The 6,983-nt window shown below is 54.5% G+C and overlaps 1 long non-coding RNA gene across 1 annotated transcript; it reads left to right on the top strand.

Moving 5' to 3' along the window:
* Positions 1 to 61: 61 nt before the first annotated feature.
* LOC119105702 (uncharacterized) lies at positions 62 to 4,138 on the top strand. The gene is made up of 3 exons (XR_005095058.1): positions 62 to 157; positions 2,689 to 2,803; positions 4,056 to 4,138. It is a non-coding gene; the product is annotated as an uncharacterized LOC119105702 (long non-coding RNA).
* Positions 4,139 to 6,983: the final 2,845 nt, after the last annotated feature.

Genomic DNA, 6,983 nt, shown 5'->3' with positions numbered 1-6,983 from the left:
GACTGAGGCGGCGTCTCTGAGCAGCGGGCTGGCTTCATCTGCGGCCTGGAACGCTGGGTGGCTGGGATTGTGTGAAGAGAGCAAGCGTGGTGTCTGCTGCGGGACAGCTGGTCTGCGGGATATATATATACTGCGGGACAGCTGGTCTCAGCCTCAGGTGAGCAAATCGTTTGCTTGATTTGCGGGCCAAACAACTACCATGGAAGGCTGAAATTGTACTTTCAAATACGGTGCATCTAGTGCGTTACTTATGGTTTCATGCGTAAATCATGGGTGAATCCCTTGCCCTCGTCATGGGTAAATTCCTTGCCTTGGTCATGGGCGAGTCGCTTTCTGTTCACTGCCAGGTTCTCTAACTCTTGCTAAGTATGATATGAAATGCCTAGAGCAGAAAATGTCTAGGTTGCTGGTTTTCCAATATTTTACCAAATTTCTTTATGCGGCTTTTTCGGTAAGATGTTTTCTATTTCGTGGTGCACGAGTCAATTACATAAAGTGGGGTACTGCACCGGAACCGTTTGTCTCATACACTGTGGTTCCATGCACTTCCAAAATTCTTAAAATCACGCTTTAAATCCACTTTTGCAATGCACTATAGAGGCCCATTTGTCTAAAATGTGATATTAACAGATGCCTTGGGCGCATAACTTAACTATGGGGAGACAACACTGTCAGCCCGCGAAAAACGACGATGCTCGTATTTCATTCCCATAGCTTGCTTCACTGGCACGGCCAATCAGCTAGCATCGTTTAGGTACCCAAACTATTTCCATTTTACGTCACGGTGCTCCCATGATGCAGCTCGTGACAGGTTTTTTCCTGGTGCTGGCGGTCTACCATCAGCACTGAAAAGTTTTGAAGCGTGTCACAGAAACACATCACGCCGAAGCATCATGGATTGGGCGACAATTTGACAGTTGAAAGCGAGTGCCTAGACGGCCGATTTGCAGTTTAAACAGTCCATCTGGCGAAGTTGGCGGGGTTTTAATTGCTTTAGGCAGGTCTAACGCCGAAGCCGTTCTGATAAAGTTTGTCCAATTAAGTTGTTTTCGTCCAGGGCGCACGCGAGTGTGCTTGGATCCGTCAATATCCTCTCATCCGTGACTGGGCTGGCCGAGTGATCGGTGCTCCCGGCCGCGCTTACAGCTGGCTTCACGACGTGCGAAAGACCCGGCGCTGGCCGAGTGTTGCTACACTCCCGACATCTCCGCCATCGACACTGCAATCTCCTCCGCTGATTGCGCCGGCGAGAACCCAAGCGTGGCTGGTGTACCCAAGTCTCGGAGCACCGTCAGCCTTTACACCGCGCCGAGCGTGACCTGAATCACCAGACCCCCGTAACAAGCATGGCTGGTGTGCCCAGGTCTCGGACCACCGTCAGTCTTTACACTACGCCGAGCGTGGCCGGAATTACCAGACCCTCGTAACAAAATATGGCGGGGCGAAGGACAGACATTGGCAGCCATATAGACAGCACGCCAGGCGCTGGCGGGTATCTGCCACATTCGACTACGCTGACAGCTTAAGTGTGATAACAGGCATGCGTGTCACTGCGCGGACAAACATCGCGTGTTGCATTTTATTATTGTTTTCATGGTAAAACTGTGAAAATTAGGCGTCCTTTTGATGATCCTGTGAGTTTTGGAATGCTGCTTGAAATTTTCAAGTGTTTTCATTGTCGCACATTCCCATTCAAAGAAACAATGGCTGGTGCACAGGCACTGGCAAATGTTCCTTTCATTTTCTCCGAAAATGGTTGGCATTGCCAGAAATGCATGCGTCATACATTTCATAGGTTGTTCAGTGCATTGGCGAGGAACATTATTCACATAAATAAGACAGTGAGATACGCCATATATATAATAACACACACACACACACACACACACACACACACACACACACACACACACACACACACCCACACACACACACACACACACACACACACACACACACACACACACACACACACACACACACACACACACACACACACACACACACACACACACACACACACACACACACACACACACACACACACACACACACACACACACACACACATATATATATATATATATATATATATATATATGACTATATATATATATATGACTATATATATATATATATATATATATATATATATATATATATATATATAGTCAATGCATTAGTACGCCTTGCCAACCAGCGATGTTCCGCTGTCGATACTTTCTCCAAATCCACTGCAAGCTATAACACATCATTGGCAGATTCTGCCAACGTTATCAATATCTGACGTTTGTGTTCAGCCCTATACGCTGCCTCAGTCGTGCCACCAAAAAACCGCATACCTGCGTCGATGTGAGAGCACAAAATTGCGCACCTGCATCGATATGGGAGTGCAAAATTGCAGACCAGCATCGATATAAGAACACAAAATTTCTCCCGGTCAGTGAAGCACGTACAGCGGAGGCGACTCCGAAACCCTACGGCTGTTAGTTGCATCGTTAAGCCAGCTGAATGCTATCCTTTTTGTATGGTTCAAGTAGATTCCGAAATGATGAAATCATAGAATGAAATGCCGATGCCCAACTGCACACATGCTTTATCAGTCAAATCACCGTTTAATATCACAATGCGTTCGCATTAACGTTCAAACCATTGTAGTGATTTTATCTGCTGCCCTCATTTTTTCAGTGGTTGAGCCCTCATCTCAGCGCCGATCAAGACGTCACATTCATTTTATCGTGTCACTGACCAGCCATGTTCGAAAGGAGGGCAGTCTTCGCATCCCTTCTCCTCCTGCTGACAGGTGAGACAGTACTCACGTCTCTACTTGTCCTGCTGACAGGTGAGACAGTCCTCACGTCTCTGCTTGTCCTGCTGACAGGTCAGACGATCCTCACGCCTCTACTTGTCCTGCTGACAGGTGAGCGTGCGGTAAGGTCATGTCGAACCGAGGCTGGACTGGTGCAGGATGAGCCGGTGGCGGTACAGGAGCTGAACCACGCCAGCGACCTCCAGCTTTGCTCTAGTAGTCTATTTCCTGGGTATGTGAAGCGGCTCTTGTTTGTTTGGCTTCGAGCCCCATTAAACGAAATGAAAAGGGGCGCTCGGAAATGCATCCCGACTTTTGGTAATCGACCTGCAGTGCACCGGTGTTCGGTGCCTCCCCCGCGTGTTCGAGCTAGCGCCCCGAGCGCCGTTCCGTCCTGTGCAGCAGATCGATAGGGTTCGGCGCGCCAGCGGCCTTCCAGCGGCCCCTTCCGAATATATGGGCGTGTGCTGGGCGCACGGTAATGCTCATAGGACTTGCAAATGAAGTCAGACCAAGCGAGACCGATTACGGTGATAATAGCATCAAGTCAGGTTCAGCTCAGGGGCAAGACGAGCGCCTGCTGGAGGCGTGTCGGGATATGTGGATCGAAGTGGTCATGGCAAAGTCCAGGTGAGCACCCGTGCTGGGATAGCTCTGCCCAATAACATGATGTCGGATACTGCAGTCATCTTAACTCCGGATCCGTTGAAAAGCCTTAAAACTCGATGTACTTCCTGAGCCAACCTGTTCAAAAATCTATAATTTGTTGTAGAATGACCGCTTCAACAGTGCAGTGGTAATTTGCTTTATGATGGAGTGAAATGACGCTGCCCTGAATATCTCATGAGACATTTTGCGCGCAAGTTTTGTTGTTGTCAGCAATGAATGGTAAGATAAGCATGGTATTGGAGGAGTAGTTGGCCGTAAGACAGACATGGCGAATAAGAGAGCATCCTGCTTTGCCCTTCCTCCACCACCTAGCTCCGACAGCGTTGCAATATTTACCCTATGGAATTCCATCGGGAACTCAAATTAGCTTTCAAACTCAAGCTCATCTTCCCCGAAACCCTACCGTCAGCTCTTCAGGGACTGCACGCTCACTGCTTCTAGCATTGCATTTCGCTATCATGCATTGTAGCTGAGCAATTGAGTCGACACAACTCAGGCAAAGGAATGCTTTCAGCACGTTCTAATCTTAGAACCGATTCGCCTGTTTTCACCCATAACACAGTGAGATGAATTCCAGGAGCGCTCGCAACAGAGCCCAGTGAGGAGGTCTCGTCTCGAGTGGCGATACTGCCCCGGGTGTGGCATGGCAGCGACTACCTGGTCTGTCGTCTGGAAGAGCCTCCCTCCGATCCCGTGCTCAGGTTAGTCGGTCATTCCTACTCTGCAGGCAAGTCCATTTGTCAAATGATAATTATTATTTTTAGAGATTTAATCCAAACATTTTGAGTGGATGGATTTCTGGGATCAGACCTCACGCAAAGCGGTACTTGTGTGCACCCTGACCCCTGCCATCCGATCGCGCAATTCCAGAGCAACGGCAGAATTTGGTGGCAAAGGTTTAACGTGCTGCAATGTTCGGCACAGTCCGTCCCTCCCCCTGACGTCGACTGGCCTTATGCGCGGCAGCTGCCACCGGCCGCAGGCCATACCTGTTAAGGCCAACTGCGAGTGTCTGACCGGCTAGACCGACCCCGCCACGGGTGGGTGTATCGGAATGTAGGCACTTTAAGCAACTGAGTCACCGGTGTGTTGTCTTTGTCCAGCGGTTCGGCTCAGCCCGGTCAGAGAGAGACGTGTAGCGACGCGGCGATCTGTATTGGACCGAGTCCAGTGGCGTCCTGCCCCTGCTATCCCAGGCAGGCACGACATTAGTTCGGGTGAACTGCCACTCATAAGTCAGCTTGCATACACGCACCTATCACGCGTCCCGAACGGTCCGCCACGGGACGGCGGTCAGCGCCCGCGGCGGTGGGTCGCATCCCACCGCGCGGCCGAGGCCGCGTCGCGACACGGCAGGGACGTCATGTGGTGCCGCCGGGTCGGCTGGGCGTGCTCACAACAACCGGGACGGACAATCGGAACGAATTTTTAATTCAGCAGTGGTGAACACCTACAGCTTCTTCCTTAAGTGAGCTGTTAAGCATCAAAGTTCTCCTTACGGCTACCTGGTCGGTACCCCCTGTAAGGCAAACATCCGCAGGCCACTTAGCCGTGCTTGTTATCATTCCACATAACCACCGTTCTTATGTACCAGATTCCCCCTCCTCCAGTCTCTCCATGACTCGGACTCTGGTAAGCTGCTGCTCCTGAGCCATCCGCCACGCGACTCCCCGCAACTGCTCCACAGCTGCTGCGGCCCGCTTCATGGCTCCACGTCTCAGGGCCCGCCTCGTCCGCAGCTCCGGCCCGCTTCATGGCTCCACGTCTCAGGGCCCGCCACGTCCACAGCTCCGGCCCGCTTCATGGCTCCACGTCTCAGGGCCCGCCACGTCCACGCTCCGGCCCGCTTCATGGCTCCACGTCTCAGGGCCCGCCACGTCCACAGCTCCGGCCCGCTTCATGGCTCCAAGTCTCGGGGCCCGCCTCGTCCGCAGCTCCGGCCCGCTCCGTCCGGCGCGCCGGCCCGCTCCGTCCGCAGCTCCGGCCCGCTCCGTCCGGTGCGCCGGCCCACGTCCGCAGCTCCGGCCCGCTCCGTGCGGTGCGCCGGCCCACGTCCGCCGCCGACTATACCGGCACTCAGGCGCCGCCTCGCCCGAACACGGAGAGATTGAGGTCCCTTGAGGCGGCCATCGGCGCACTCGCTGCCAGGCTGCGGGCCGACGCGCTCCGCCGCGTGACCAGGGTCCGACGCGGGTCTCGCGCGCCGGCCCGCTGGCACAGGCGACCTGGATCGGCACTCACGCCCCGTGTCCGTGCTGTCGGTGGGAGTGTCCCGGGATGCCCCCTCCCCTCCACTTTCCCTGGTCCTGCTGCTGGGCGGTCGGTCGTGTCTGGAGAGGCTGGGCTGAAGAGGCTCCGGCTCGTCACAGGTTTAACGTGACGCGGCGCGCCAGGATTAGCCTAGTCCGCTGCTGCCACTCCACCGCCCGCGACCGGGACGCTGCTTGGATGAAAGCCCAGGAGCAGGCGGGCTGACTATGGGTGTTGCCTTATGCAGTCGGTTCCGACGCAGTTCCATGCACTGCAGGCACGACGTCAAAATGTTCCCCGGCAGGTGGGGCCAAGTGTCAAATGTTCTCCGAAATCCTGCGAATCTGGACCCTCATCACCACGAAACCGCCCAGTATCTGCAGTAAACCTCTCGGCACAGGGGCCTATTGACCTTTGCCTCCTCTCCCATACCTGCGTCCCTGATGTCTAGTCTATTTTGTCAGACGGACATATAGGTTTCCGCCCTCATTTTAGCCATGGCTGAGCGGCACTCCACAGCGCCGCTGAGGCGTGCATCTCCGTCTCCGACAACGCCCTCGCTGCTGCGTACCGCTGTCCGCATTCGTCCGTTGTTTCCGTGCGACGACAGCCGACGGCCGCGAGCCGCTCCCTCCCAGTGGCCAGGGCCTGCGGGGGGTGACGCACTCGGGAAGGTCGGCTGTTGGCTGGCGGCTGTTATCAGGAGCATCCTCTAGAGCAGGTCAGGAGATCGACTCCTGTCCGTTACCTCACCGTGCTGGTGACTGCCATCAGGAGCATCCTCTAGAGCAGGTCAGGAGACCGACTCCTGTCCGTTACCTCACCGTGCTGGTGACTGCCATCAGGAGCATCCTCTAGAGCAGGTCAGGAGACCGACTCCTGTCCGTTACCTCACCGTGCTGGTGACTGCCATCAGGAGCATCCTCTAGAGCAGGTCAGGAGACCGATTCCCGGCCGTCACGTCGCGGCGCACTGACCTGGCACCGCTGCGACACTCCGCCCTGCCCCAGTCCGCTAGGCCCGAAACTTTAACCAGCACAAGCAGTGTGGTTGACTTGAGCCACTCGGGCGTTAGGTAGAGCGATACTTGTTCATGCTATTACACACGTGCCTTGGGTTCCACTGTCTGTCGCCCCTCCCCTTGTTCAGGATCAGCCAATCAGCATCGGGCCCGACTGGCGTTCAACTCGGCATCTATGCGCCTCGGGCAAGGCAGATCGGGTGAGCGAGTCAGGATGTGGGGGTTCGGGGTCAA

This window comes from Pollicipes pollicipes, unplaced genomic scaffold, assembly GCF_011947565.3.
Source record: "Pollicipes pollicipes isolate AB1234 unplaced genomic scaffold, Ppol_2.1 Scaffold_6138;HRSCAF=7277_pilon_pilon_pilon, whole genome shotgun sequence".
Taxonomy (NCBI): Eukaryota; Metazoa; Arthropoda; class Thecostraca; order Pollicipedomorpha; family Pollicipedidae; genus Pollicipes; species Pollicipes pollicipes.
Note: the sequence above shows the minus strand (reverse complement) of the source record. Positions and strands in the feature narration are given on the sequence as shown.